At 38.6% G+C, this 15,383-nt stretch overlaps 2 pseudogenes; one reads left to right on the top strand and one right to left on the bottom strand.

The window, feature by feature from the left end:
- Positions 1 to 377: 377 nt before the first annotated feature.
- Positions 378 to 8,389, bottom strand: LOC113928473 (annotated as a pseudogene).
- A 3,470-nt stretch (positions 8,390 to 11,859) lies between these two features.
- LOC113929212 lies at positions 11,860 to 12,443 on the top strand (annotated as a pseudogene).
- The last annotated feature ends 2,940 nt before the right edge of the window (positions 12,444 to 15,383 follow it).

Genomic DNA, 15,383 nt, shown 5'->3' with positions numbered 1-15,383 from the left:
GAAATCTTCCAAAAAAAAAAAAATACTGCAAAACTGTTCTCCAATAAAAGTTTTCAATTGACTATCCAGGAACTGGGTGGTTTCATCAGTTCTGCTAAGAGTCTTGCCACCTCTCTGATTTTTGAAAACTCTTTCTTAAAAAGAGGGGTATTGGGAAACAATGCAAATTTGCCAGTTTATCTTAGAGTTTGGGGTTTAGCTATTGCTTTTTTTTTTAAGCTTGGCAAAAATGAGTGACTTTTTATTTGCCATTGCATGTATCTAGATTACAATAAAAATACTAGTGATACCATCTGAACAAAAGCAATGATTTATTGGTAGTAACAATGAACGGAATATTGACAGTCTCTGAAGAGAATCAAGCAATTATCCAGGAGCTATAAACCTGATTTCAGTGTGGTTTTCTGGTGTCTTTTGTGGCTTTCTCCTTTTTTGCCAACTACTGACTTAAAGTCATTCATATTTGTTGCTTGGACTGCAGTACCAATAACGGTAACATATGAAATTATGATTTCCTCACCTTGATTAGACCAAACAACTATAGTTACACTGTTAAGATTAATAATAATGAAGTGGGACAATGCCACCTTCTTTAATATTATCCTCCATTATTTCCAGAGGTTGAGTTGGTCACTTCTTTCTGCTTCTTCAAAACCCATAGACTGGGGTAGATTGGTAAGATTTTTTACATATTTAGGCGCCTATTAGCTGTCCCTTGCAATCTCATTGAATAGAGCTTAGCAGTTGATGAAGTGCTACAGTAATAAGTAGCTGTTCATCACAATCATTCCAAGGTCATGCTTTTTTGGAATCAGTTGTCAAACCCATGCTCTTTGCTTTCATTAAGACATGAGCAGCATGTTAATAGGAGACATTAAATCCACACAGCCCTTTGGAATGTCTGTGTCCCTACAGCTTCCAGGGTCATTTTCTAAGCACTGCTTAACGTTTTCTGTCTTCTAATCCCACAGCATCGCTCCTTGATATTGGTCAAGTCTCACTTTGTTTTGAAAAAACAAATATTAGTGTTGCTGATAGACTGTTGGTAGCAGCTGTTCCCTGACACTAAGGCACATCTACTTCCAAGAAAACTGCCTGTGGATACTTGTTTACTTGTAGAACTGAATGCTGCCCCCTCACATGGTGAACTGGACCAGGGTGAGTCTGGAGCCCACGCTGCCCAGCTCAGGCTGCTAGGTAGCTGCTGACTGGCTTCTCTGCCACATTTCTCAGAGAGCCTGCCAGGGCAGCCACCATGCCACCAACTTCAAAACTGAAGGACAGGAAGACCCAGGAGAGAAAGGGAGCAGGCTCCTGACGGTCAAGGCCTGAACAGAGGAGGTGACAACCAGCGAGTCTTTCTCTGGACTCTGTGCAGAGTTCACCAGAAAGCAGAACTGCTGAAGCGGGGGGGGGGGGGGGGGGGGGGGAGCAGTAGAGGGGAGGGGAGAAGGGAGGGAAGGAAAGGCATGTGGTACCCAGCTGGGTTTACCTATTGCTTTTAGCATCTCCTTTGCAAAGTCTGATTGTCACTATCCCAATGCTTCAGGGGGTGGTAGGCAGAATAATGGTCCCCAGAAGATGGCCACATCCTAATCCCTGAAACCTCTGCATATGTCACCTTACATAGCAAGAGACTTTGCAGATGTGATTAAGTTGAGGTTTTTTGAAACGGAGAGATTATTCTGGATTATTCGGATGGGCCCCCTATAATCATAAGGGTCCTTAAAAGTAAAAGAGGAAAGGGGCAGGGAAAGTCAGAGTCAGAGAAGCAGAGGTCTTGGAGTGATAAAATTGAATTGGATTTGAAGATGGAAGGGAGTTATAAGCCAAGGAATGCAGGCAGCTTCTAGAAGCTGAAAAAGGCAAAGAATGGACTCTCTCCTAGAGCCTCTAGAAGGAATGCAGTCCCCCTGCATCTTGTATGTTCCTAGTCTTGCCTAGTACCTCATCCTAGCGCCTAGCAAAGACCCTGCTATTTGGTTAGAGCCTATAATTATCTGTGGATGAATAAAGAAATTCTATCCCGAAGTTTTGTCAAATCAGAGGCTCCAATACTCCTCACTAGTATCTTCATTCAGCAAGGTCCATATGTTGAGTCATCTATGAACTCAGAAGTCCAATATGTATGTCAGCATTTCTGCCTTCCTTCTTACCATTTCCACTACTCGGGCCTAGTCTTACCCCTTATACTATCTACAGCACTGATCACTGTGCCCTGCAGATAGCAATACACACATTTCATTGTCAATGATGATTACAATAATAACAGAGATTTGTGAGCGTGATTTTAGGAATCATCAGATAAAGAAAGAAGAAATGGAATGAATCAATCAAGAACCAACCAGAAAAAGATAATCATTCCAAGTATTTAAAATAGGAGTGACATTGGTTTAATAGACAGACCTGAGACTCCAAGTGAGAGGAAAAATGTGGTAACCCTGAGATTAGAAAGAGCAGAAGCTGCCACTACACCTAGGCTGGGACAAAGGAATTGATGGGGTTATTGGAAACCAAAAGAGCTTGGCTCACCTGGAGGAAGCTAGGAGGGCCTGTTATGTGGGAGCTGGAAGCAGGGAGTGCACAGGTGCAGATGGATATGTTGTCTGATGCAAAGAAAGGGGTGAAGAAATGTCTTGGATAACATTGTATGTCAACTATACTTTAATAACAAAAATTAAAAACATATACATACACACACAAAAATAATACTGAAAAAAGACAGATGGACAGGAAGGAAGGAGGGAGGGAGGGAGGGAGGGAAGGAAGGAGGGAGGGAGGGAGGGAGGGACGGAAGGAAGGAAGGAAGGAAGGAAGGAAGGAAGGAAGGAAGGAAGGAAGGAAGGGAAGAAGAGCGGGCCTTGGACTCTCCCTTCTCTCATCTCCAATCTCCTGATAGTGCCCACTGCTAGCCAAATCCACTCAGAAGCTATCTGATACATGATTGAGGAAGATCATTTTGGACCCCCCCTAAAATACATGGAGTTCAGCATAGGGTTGGGGGGATCAGAGAGGAGGTAGAATAAGGAATGACTCTGAGTTCAAACACTCCAAGGAACAGCATGCAGAAGAAAGGGATTTCAACTCCTTATATAAAAGCATACAGTAAATTCCTAGAATCTAATTGTCTCTTAATTGGTTTGTAATACACCTTTAGTAAAACATTTAAAATAATCTTAATTATTATATCTATAACAAAGGTTGAAAAAACTATAATAAATGAATGTAAAACCTGAGTTCCAAGGAATACCTCATACACTATTTGAAGCAATCATAATAATCTGTTATTGAATAATGTCAAACGGAAACTAGTTTAGAACGCTCTGTACTCCTAATTTGCATTCCATGCTAGGACATATATCTCCTAAAATAAACATGAGAGAAGTGTAAACCACGCCAGGTCAGGAAAAAAAAAAAGAAAGAAAGGAACTCAGCCAACATCAATGGACAGACACGTATTTTCCAAGAGATATACCTAAAGTGTGGGCTGATTTTTCTGTTGAAGACAATATAAACTGTCATTTGACCATGAAGATTTGGAAACAACACCTAGAGCTAAATAGATAAGAAAAAAATTAAGTAATGCCATGGCATGTGTATAGGATAAAGTGACATAAAGTACTTGCCAATTGTTATGTTTTAAAGCGAACAGGAATTTTCCTATGAGCTGAGAGTAGTAGATTACTGACATCCAAACATCTTATGGGTTTTTCTATATTTTCTTTTTCTTCCCTGCTTATGATTGGGGTGGGGGGAACCCATCACCTCGCGATTCATGACCTAAATCTCAGAACTTTAACTCCATTGCCAGCTAGACAGAAGGATAAGTCATTTTGTTATGACTAATTAGCTATTTATCCTTTGAAAACATTAAGCTTATGCCGGGTAGACTTAATTTATGTTATGATTGAAATGGTCATGACAGTTCATTGTTCAGAGTTGAAAGAACATTTTTAAAAAGGCAATATGTTAGTCAATAAAATAATTACAAGATTTGTGCTATGAAAACTATGCTGGTTTTTCTTTTTCAACTGCCTCCTGATAATTTCACCATCCCTGATTTCCAAATTCTGGAACCAAGCACAATTTAAATTGTGCTGCTTTCCCCCCTTTATCCTTAAAAGTCCAACTCTAACCTACTGTCCTCAATGCAGTCACAACTTTTGCTCACCAAAACCCACAGCCATTTTTTTAGACCACAATGGAATTTGGTCTCTGTTAATACTGCAGCGCTTGCTAACTCCTACCCACTGATACAATTTTGTCCATATTTTATTCCTACGGATTCCTAAGCATTTGAATATATTTGTTTCTAAGTTAGTTATGAGTCCTTTGAAGGTATAAACAATGGCTTATTTTATCTGATATGGGAACCAGCCTCTCCCAATATATATTTATCCTTTCATGTTCTCTTATTATTTCTTTCCTTGTGTTATTTTTCTGCTGCCACTCATTTTAAATAGGATATTACACTCCTCACCTATCTCTGAATATATGGCCTAGATCTGGGAATTTCTTTATAAGAGTAATTTAGGGGGCACCTGGGTGGCTCAGTCAGTTAAGCCTCTGCCTTCGGCTCAGGTCATGATCCCAGGGTCCTGGGATTGAGCCCTGCGCTGGGCTCCCTGCTCAGTGGGGAATCTGTTTCTCCCTCTGCCCCCACCCCCTGCCCGTGCTCTCGCTGTCAAATAAATAAATAAAATCTTTTTTTTTAAAGAGTAATTTAGTTGCAGCTAAGTCCCTTGGACACCTCTCATTCCCAACCAAATATGTCAGGACCAGATAAAACTTCTTTAAAAGCCATACAACAGGGGTGCCTAGGTGGCTCAGATGGTTAAGCATCTGCCTTCAGCTCAGGTCATGATCTCCAGGTCCTGGGATCGAGCCCCAAGTCGGGCTCCCAGGTCAGCAGGGAGTCTGCTTCTCCCTCTCCCTCTGTCTCTCCCCTTGCTTGTGCGCTCTCTCTCTTTCTCTCAAATGAATAAATAAAATCTTTTTTAAAAAAGCCACAAAACATCATAGTTATATTTGTGAGCTTGTTCAGTTCTGTAAATATTTTTTAATCAAAAATGATGGATATAAGGAACACAAAGATAAGTATGTCATGACTCCTGCCTTCAAGTGGTTCATTTTTAGTGAGAGAGAGATCAAGTGACCAAATGCAATATGCCTGGTGTTATGGGCTGAATTGTGTGCCCCAGCCCAAATTCATATATTGAAGTCCTAACCCCTAATACCTCAGACTATGACTGTATTTGGAGATTGGGTCTTTAAAAAGTGATTAAGCTAAAATAAGGTTGTTAGGGTGAGCCCTGGTCCAACCTGATTTGTATCATTATAAAAGGAGAAAATCTGGACACACAGAGAAGAGGCTATGTGAGGACACAGCAAGATGGCCATTGACAAGCTAAGGGAAGAACGGAAACCAAACCTCCTAACACCTTGATCTTGGTCTTCCAGTCTCCGGAACTGTTAGCAAATAAATTTCTGTTGTTTAGACACCACATCTATGGTATTTGGTCAAGCAGCCCTAGGAAACACATACATTTGGTGAGCTCCACATGGATGTCAGCATAAGATGCCATAAGAGCAAACAGAAGGGGGTCTATACATAGTTTGCAGCCACGAAGAAAACTTCCTCCACATTGTACTCCATATTATCTGCGCACTCTCTGAGAATATTACTGGATGTCAGTGGAAATTTATCTCTATGTATGTGTACAAATACACAAATATACAGTAATTCAGACTGGTGATTTCCAATGTAATGAGCTAAAGATAGCCAGGAGGCAGAAAACCCAAATGACTATTAAGTTTGGCTAATGGCATTTAGAGTCTGAATGTATGGCCAGGATTGCCAATGGAGAGACTAGATTAGTAACTGTAAGGTCTTAATAAAAGTTACACACACACACAGAGGTACAACAATCATTTTGAGGTTTTTTTGTTGATCAGTTCTATACCAAACAGGGTAGTTCTTACAACAGCTGCTGCTGGAGGGGTATTTTTCTGGCTGCTGCCCGATGTGCATTCTAATTCCTCTGACACTTAACCCTCAATTTACCCCCAGTGAAATAAGGAGGCCCCGCTATTGGTACAGAAGGCAAATGAGGAGGACCTTCTGGCTCAGGGTAGTTTCTCTTAGCCCTAGAACTCAATTTTAGAGAGACCCTCAGTCCCACAAGTAATTGTGCCCTCACGGGAAAGGGGCAAGGAAATGACAGAGACCTCATGCTGCCTAGTAGTAGTGTAAAGCCTTTAGGGCAAGTGCCCAGCACCATTAGAAAGAAAGTGAAACACACCATCAGCACCCTCTGTTCTCTCCCTTGGTCTGGCTCCTGAATTCTTTGGCATCTGTTCCCCAGGTGCCCAAGCCATCTTCCCTGCTGTCTAACTTTGCAGAAGTCCCTCACCTGTCACTACTCGCCGGGTGCTAGAAAATAATGTCTACTAAAAAGTATTTTGCTTTACTAGAAAATAGTTAATCTGGTAAAACTAATGTGTAATGAGGTGTTTATGGTAAATCTTTGTAAGGCACCACTGTAGCAGAAACATGGAAATTCAATGATGCGTTACAGCACTGTGAGTTTTGAGACCAGCGATCCCTAACTCAGAGGAGAGGCAAGGGGTATAAATGAGTAAGGCAGCTGGATGGGGAGCAGTGAAGGAACGACGATGTTCCAATGAAATGGACACAGTAGTTACTCATCCCTGTGTAATTACTGTCAGGCTAGACTATTGCCTATAGCTGCCAAGTGTTCCCGTCTGAATTTTTTTTTTTATCTCTCACTTTTAGTAATAGAAATCATGTAAACTATCAACTCTTAAGTGAACTAAACACATGTATGTACAGGCCAAATCAGCCTTATGGACCAAGACTAATCTATAATTGGAGATATTTTAAGACAACTATTTCTTTGAATGAAAGTAACATCAGTCTTTCTTCTCAGAAGTCAATGAGCATTTTGCACAAGGAGGATTAATTATGTGGGGTAGAGAAGTGAGAAGTCTGGAGAATTGGTTTATAGTTTTCTATATTCCATTCACCAAATGTGTGGCAGCACGTAGGTTCCTTGTCCTTTCTGAATTTGAACTTTATTTTTTTATAGAATGAAAAATTTCTTGTGACCTTATGTGATCTTACGATTCTAACTAATATGTCATTGTAAAATTTCTGCTCAAGATGGCTCGTGAATTTTTGTTTCAGTTTATGAAATATAATCTAATAGGTGAAATCTTTAAAAAATATTAAATATATTTTTCTCTTGTTTAGATTTTTGAAAGATATAGTCAGACTCAAAATCAAAATCACTATCTCAGCAGACCATTGTTAGAAGAAGAGATGGAGAAGGATATGGTGGGGGAGGAAACAAAGATTCACAACCAAACCACCCACCTAACACCTGCGCCTGAAGGTAGCCAAGTAGAAACACCTGAAAATTCAGTAGATCTGGAGAAACAGGTACAGAAAAAAGGGTTAAAAAGAAAGACCTGGAACAATCTTACAAACTAAAATTCCATACTACATGAGGAAAATCAAGGTCATGAAAAATCACTTACATATTTTATAAATAAGAAATTTACTCCTGAGAAATTAGAAACACCATGGCAGTCTAAAAACTATACATACGTGATGTATTAGCAGAGATTTAAAAATGTACCATATCCATATTTACAAAAAGAAGAAGAAGAAGAAGAAGAAGAAGAAGAAGAAGAAGAAGAAGAAGAAAAGTTTTCAGGGAAAAAAGCAGGTGGCTATGAATAATAATAATAACAACAATAATAATAAAAGGACCAATTTGAAATCCCAGGAATAAAAAAATATTTTGACAGAAATAAAAAAAGTCAATGGACAAAAAGAGATAAATAGATAATTAGTAAACTGAATGGTAGCAATGAAAGTAATACAGAGGGATAAAAATGCTTGTTTAATACTTGAAAGCAGAGTTAAGAGAGAGACATAGAGGCCAGAATGAGAAGTGAAAAAAAAGATGAGTTGATAAGAAGGCCATATTAAGGGGTACCTGGGTGGCTCAGTTGGTTAAGCGTCCAATTCTTGGTTTCGGCTCAGGTCATGATCTCAGGGTCATGAGATGGAATTCCCGAGTCAGGCTCTGTGCTGGGCATGGAGTCTGCTTGTGGTTCAATCTCTCTCTCTCCCTCTGCCGCTCCTTGCCAAAAAAAGAATGAAGGCAGTATTAAAAGAGACATTTATTTAGTGTTTTTCAGAATTTTAAAAATTTGTTTCCTCAGATAGAACATGAAAATCAAATGCCAAGAAGCATAAATAGAATAAATTTACCTCTAAACACATTATAGTGAAATTTCAGAACATCAAAGAAAAAACAGTAAAAGTTACCTCTGGAGTCGTATTTCCTAACGAAGACATTTTACCTTTAAAGAAAAGCACTTAGATTGACAACAGACTTCTCAAAAGCAACAGTAAATGTTGAGGGAAAATAGCTGTCACTCCAGAATTCTACAACCCATCCAAATTCTCATGACAAAATCAAGACATAATCAGACATAAAGAGACTGAAGAGTTTTGATGCCCACAGAGCCCCACTAAAAAGAACCAAGAAAGGAAGTATTTCAGCTACAACCATGAACCCAGAGCAATGCCTGAAGCAAAGGTTAAGTGAAATAGTATTTTTTTATTTAATTTTATTATGTTATGTTAATCATCATACATTACATCATTAGTTTTTGATGTAGTCTTCCATGATTCATTGTTTGTGTATAACACCCAGTGCTCCATTCAATACGTGCCCTCCTTAATACCCATCACCAGGCTAACCAATCCCCCTCCCCCGCTCCCCTCTAAAACCCTCAGTTTGTTTCTCAGAGTCCATAGTCTCTCATGGTTCATCTCCCCCTCCAATTTCCCCCCCTTCATTTTTCCCTTCCTGCTATCTTTTTTTTTTTTAACATATAATGTATTATTTGTTTCAGAGGTACAGGTCTGTGATTCATCAGTCTTACAAAATTCACAGCGCTCACCATAGCACATACCCTCCCCAATGTCTATCACCCAGCCACCTCATCCCTCCCACCTCCCACCCCCCACCACTCCAGCAACCCTCAGTTTCCTGAGATTAAGAATTCCTCATATCAGTGAGATCATATGATACATGTCTTTCTCTGATTGACTTATTTCGCTTAGCATAATACCCTCTAGTTCCATCCACGTTGTTACAAATGGCAAGATTTTGTTTTTTGATGGCTGCATAATATTCCATTGTATATATATACCATATCTTCTTTATCCATTTATTTATTGATGGACATCTAGGCTCTTTCTGTAGTTTGGCTATAAACGTTGGGGTGCACATACCCCTTCGGATCCCTACATTTGTATCTTTGGGGTAAATACCCAGTAGTGCAATTCCTGGATCGTATGGTAGCTCTATTTCCAACTTTTTGAGGAACCTCCATACTGTTTTCCAGAGTGGCTGCACCACTTGCATTCCCACCAACAGTGTAGGAGGGTTCCACTTTCTCCGCATCCCTGCCAACATCTGTCATTTCCTCACTTGTTAATAGTGTTTTAAAAGCAATAATTAATTACCATGATGCTAAAATTCTTTTTGCTTTTATAAAATTAGAATTAGTTTTCTAGACATGGCAGATGGGATGGGAAGAGTTCAGATGGTAGTTCCTAAGTTCCATGTCTCTGGCAGAGGTCAAAGCTACAGATTATTTTAGATTTAAAACCAAAACATTGAAAGAATAAGAAAACTTTTTTTTTGTATTGGGCTAAACTAGTTTTTAAAGATTCTTCTAAATTTAACTTTTATGTATCTGTAAATACAGACAGCTTAATATACTTTAGTTGAATTATAAATTTTCCAAAGAGGACAATGATATAACTGAAATTAACAGTATTTTATTATATCAACAGTCAAAGTGGCATAAGGACATGAGCATTAGTAGAGCAAGATCCTTCTATCATCTATTCAGAAAATATTCAAGAATAGACAGGCTTTGTATTCAAACAAAGCTATGCTCTTCCACAACCCAAGCACCTGAGTGTCCACAGGCAGGTTTCTTAATCGTTCTGATGTTCAATTCACTTATCTGTTATAAGGAGTAGCAACATCTACCTTACATGGTTGTGGGGTGAAGTTTTGAGGTAAAGTTTGTAAAGTGCCTGACACATGGTAAGCATTCAATAAATGGAAGCAAATATTTGTTAATAAAAATCATAGGAACCAAATTACACTGGTGAATATATGGGACCGGAGTGCAATTTTAACATCCACGTACTTAGTGGACTACAGAGAGAGAGAAAGGATGAGAATTAAATGCAAAGTGAGCGAACAATGCAAAAAGAGTTCCTAATATGTATCTCAATTCTAGAATGAGCACATATTTGCAAGAAAAGTAATTAATTGAGAAAGAGTAAAATACTTTACTTTTGTCCTTTTTCTTAAGTTCTCTGCCCAAATGGATTGGCAAATGTAATTTAAAAGATCGCAATTTTTTTTTTTTTTTAAGTTAGAGTGGGACCCATGGTAACCACATCAGCAGAGCTGTAAATCTTTCAGAAATGGGTTTTAAATGAAATTTTGCCTATGGTCGCATAACCTGATGTCCTTGCATTTGGCTCTAAGATGTTCTTTTACCTCATAAGCAATCCCTAGTTCTTGTCACAGAGACTTTTTTTTCCTAAATTTTTTTGCTGATGTAAAAGATTATTGAGAGAATTTTAGCAAGGCCTCTGAGGCAGTATATGGAGGGCAGGCATTTTTCACTATCTTCATTATGTGGACAGGAAACGTAAATCAGGCTGGTAAATACTATTTGGAGCGAAGTTGAGGGCCAATGAAGTGTTAAAACAAATTGAGTCTATAATGAAAAGAAAAATTTTACCGTGCAGAGCTGTTAATATTTTAAGATGAAAGGTGTGTTCACTTTCTAATGCTTGCCTCAGAACCCTCAACTGTGTCTGCAATTTATCACATGTATTCAAAGTTACTAGTTGTGATTTTATGGTGTCAAAAGCGATTAATACCAGAGCCTTGCTTTTTCATTAACCTGATGGATTTGGTATGTCAATGTGTCATGTAGATGCTAGAGAATTCAGCAGCAGCATGGAAGTTAGAGAAAGTTTTCATATGGCACAGATGTTCATATGAGAGCACAAATACATTTTTTATTCTTAATATAATCATAGAAGAGTGTGTTTAATCTAGTCAGGAACATTGTGATGAGATTTCAATGATAACTAGATTTTTTATATAAGCAAAATGTGGTTCAAGATGAGATTGAATAACATTCAAATACTGAAAGTAATGTTTAGATGAAATGATGTAGGAGTTGGAGCGGGGTGGGTAGGAATAGTTTTGGATGAATTATTAGCTACTTTGATACTGCATAACAGATACATGGAGTTCACTGTACTACTCTATTTTTGTGTATATTTGAAATGTTTAGTACAAAAATTTTAATATGATGTTTAAAATGTTTTCAGTAACATTAGAACATGTTTATGATATGGTAAACAAAAATACAAAGCAGGCCACAAAATGGCCAGTGCAGTGTAAACAATGTAGAAAATGTGTAGAAGAAAGGTCATAAAGAGTTGAATATATAAATAACAACCTACTCTTGAAAGTGAAATAATGGGTGATTATTTTTCTACATAATTATTTCTAAATTTTATAAAATTAAGCTAAAAAAGTACAAGATATAATTGAAAGCACTAAAAAAAAAGTGTGTCTCTTACTCAAGAAGGAACTGGAAGAAAGTACCCACATATTAATAGGAAAAATCAATATTAAAACATACACACAGCAGAGTAAGACCAAGAAGTAGCGGGTGTCAGTGGACCTGGGTCCAGGTCCTGCTTTAGAGTAAGGAGCTTCGCAGCTTTGGTAGGCAGCCATGGCCATGACGGCACAGGGGAGCCTGGTGGCCAACCGAGGCCGGTGCTTCAGGTGGGCCATTGAGCTGAGCGGGCCTGGAGGAGGCAGCAGAAGCCGAAGTGACCAGGGCAGTGGCCAGGGAGACTCACTGTGCCCTGTCAGTTACTTGGACAAGCAAGTGCCTGATGCCAGCATGCAAGAGACAGAGCTGATCCTGGTGGAGAAGCGCTGCTGGGACATTGCCTTAGGTCCCCTCAAGCAGATTCCCATGAGCCTCTTCTTCATGTACATGGCAGGCAATACGATCTCCATCTTCCCTACTACGATGGTGTGTATGATGGCTTGGCGGCCCATTCAAGCACCTATGGCCATTTCAGCCACTTTCAAGATGCTAGAAAGTTCAAGCCAGAAGTTTCTTCAGGGTTTGATGTATCTCATTGGAAACCTCATGGTTTGGCATTGGCTGTTTATAAGTGCCAGTCAATGGGACTGGTGCCTACACATGCATCAGACTGGTTAGCCTTCATTGAGCCCCCTGAGAGGATGGATTTTAGCGGTGGAGGATTGCTTCTGTGAACAGGAGAAAGAATCACCTGGTGCCTATGTATTGGGATCTCATTTACAACCTTCTTTTTGTGCCCAGTGGCTCCTTCTCAGCATACTAATTCTTAACGTTATCACTCATGCTGAAAAGAACCCAAAGCTCTCTTTACTCCATGGTGAGGAGATGAATCCCAGAAAGACAATGTATGTATCACTCCAAACACACAAAGAAACTATACCACAACGCTTGATTGAAAATAATGTAGAAAACTTTATTTATGTTTCCAGTACAGAGCAAAACAACAAATAAAACTGTAACTCTATGTAAACAAAAGAATGGTTGGTGCTAAGTCAAGAACCAGAGCAGCATCTCCTTTCAATAAATTAAATGGTTGAGAACAATGATTAAAACACACACACACACACACACACACACACACACAAAGCAGAAACTTCCTTAATCTTGTTACTACCATAAGGGAGAGTGTACAAGACAATCCTTGTTCAACACAGAGCTGTGAGTATCCAGGTTTTGCCTTGTGGTTTAGTCCCAGAATCCTGGATTGAATTCAGCCATTTTTGATCTTTTGACTTTGGGCAATTTACTTAATTCAAGTTATCATTTCCCCACAATTATAAATATACAATTGTACAATTATGCAACTGTCCAAACAATACTAGAACATACCTCATTGGGTTTTATGAAGAATAAGTGAGACAATCTGGACAAAACACTTATTACAGTGTCTTACACATAGTTCTTAAAAAGGTTAACTAACAGTGAGATGGCTCTAAGAGTGGTTCCCTTATGTTTCATTCATATAATTTTATGTTTTTGTATTTTACTTTCTTCTTCTGGTATAATCACTTTAACTGTTGCTAAGATTATTTAATGTCTATGGTACTTTTATGTTGTGAAGAGGCATACTAACCATTGCTTGCAATGTAATTAATAATCAGTCTGTTAAATTTTGCTACAGAAAATAGTTTTCATGTAGAAAAATAATTTGTTAAGACATTTAAAATTTTTAGAAAGAATCTCTGGGGGAAAAATTTCATATAGTTAATGTGGTAGATTAAAGATGGTTGCAAATTCTTTACTATTTATTCCATTGAGGCAGAGTATAATCTCTTTAGAAAGCTGACAGTGTCTACTAACCATGTCCCTAAAAAAATAAAGAAAAGAAAAAAGAAATAGAAACAAAAAAGAAACCCACAAAACCTAAAAATTTAGTTTTCTTAAACACTTAAAATAGCAGGCAAAACATACATAAATACAATAATTTAAAATGCATTACTTTTTAAAACTATCAGTCTGTGGGCTTATCTCTTCATTATTTCTAGCCTTATAATTTTTAGGCTACTTACAATAATAAGTATTTTATTTTATTTTATTTTATTTTATTTTTCTAAAGACCTTATTTATTCATTTGAGAGAAAGAGTGACAGAGAGAGCACAAGCAGAGGGAGAGGCAGAGGGAGAGGGAGAAGCAGACTCCCCACTGAGCTGGGAGCCTGACGTGGGGCTCAATCCCAGGACCTGGAGATCATGACCTGAGCCAAAGGCAGACGCTTAACCATCTGAGCCACCCAGGTGCCCCACAATAATAAATATTTTAATACCGTTCTGGATTATAGCAATGTTACAAGACTTCCCCCAGCCCCCAATACACACACAATTGTATTATCTCAAACATGCCAAGGGTATTCGATTTGTGTTATCAACCAATCAATTGGAAGTCACCACATGGGGTCACAATGATGCAAACCTTGAGTGACTAATAAGGAGTCTGTACCCTGGTATCTTTCTTTAAAATGACATTTTCAAAGTTTTATTTGGTCAGGGTTATGAAACTCATTCTCTTGCTATTTCCTTATATTGTCCCAGTGCATTAGCATTATGGGAAACATGTCTAACTGGATATTAAAAATGAAATTGTGTCTGAGACCCAAAAACAATAGATTTCAGATCCCAAAATGATGTGGGAGAGAGATTAGCATTCAGATATTTCAAAAAGGATGGCGAAGAACAAGTTAAAGACCTTGTCCTGACTGAGGACAGAAACATTATTCAGACTGAGGCCAGAAAACAGATTGGTGAGCTGTGCGAGAGGGAGCTCCTGAGGAACAGCTGTGCTCTGAGTTCTATCTAAACCGGTAAAGAAGGGGGTTGAGTGTGCTCTCCCCCTTCGTTGCAAGTCAAAAGACCAGGGTTTCAATGGGAGTTCTCACAGAAGCTGCCATATGCCATCTGCAGTTAAGGAGTGTTGTAGCTTTTGTTAAACCTGTCATAAAAGTGACAAGAGAACAATTGGTGGCTATAAGCTCTAGCAGCAGAAGCAAAGAAGTATCTACATTGGGCAGTTTGTACTCCCAAAGTTTTTAAAGGAAGGCTGAATAACTATTTCCCATAAACCAGATGTGGAGCCACATAGGTGAGGATAAACAGATCTGGAGCCATTTTAAATGCTGCCTAAGAGGGCACCTGTAGTAAAAATGGGACCTCAAAGGAGAGAGTCTCTGCATATTGGACCATCAGAAATGCAGGACTAAGGATAAGGAAAGTAGCCAGCTAGAGGAAGATGAGTAACCAACATCACACACACACACACACACACACACACACACACACACACACACACACAGCTTAATGTTCTCACCATGGGCACTGAAGAAACTCACAAAAGTGTTAATGAAGGAAAACAAAACAAAACAGCTTTAAATACCGGGCATTCTCAGGAATTCTACAGCCATTTTATACAGTACCTGAGAAGTAAAACTTTTCACAATCCTATTTACACAGCTAGAGATTCAAGCTACATGTTGTAAGTTGGCATACACTTAATAAAAGATACAAAATAGGTCTATATGTTAAAACTCTTTTGCTCACTAAAAATAAATTTTACATTAAGCATATCCTACTATAGTTACCCTTCCTTTATATTACAACAAGCCTGCAACATGCTCTATAAA

Source organism: Zalophus californianus, chromosome 5, assembly GCF_009762305.2.
Source record: "Zalophus californianus isolate mZalCal1 chromosome 5, mZalCal1.pri.v2, whole genome shotgun sequence".
Taxonomy (NCBI): domain Eukaryota; kingdom Metazoa; phylum Chordata; class Mammalia; order Carnivora; family Otariidae; genus Zalophus; species Zalophus californianus.
This window is presented reverse-complemented; position numbering and strand designations above follow the sequence as displayed.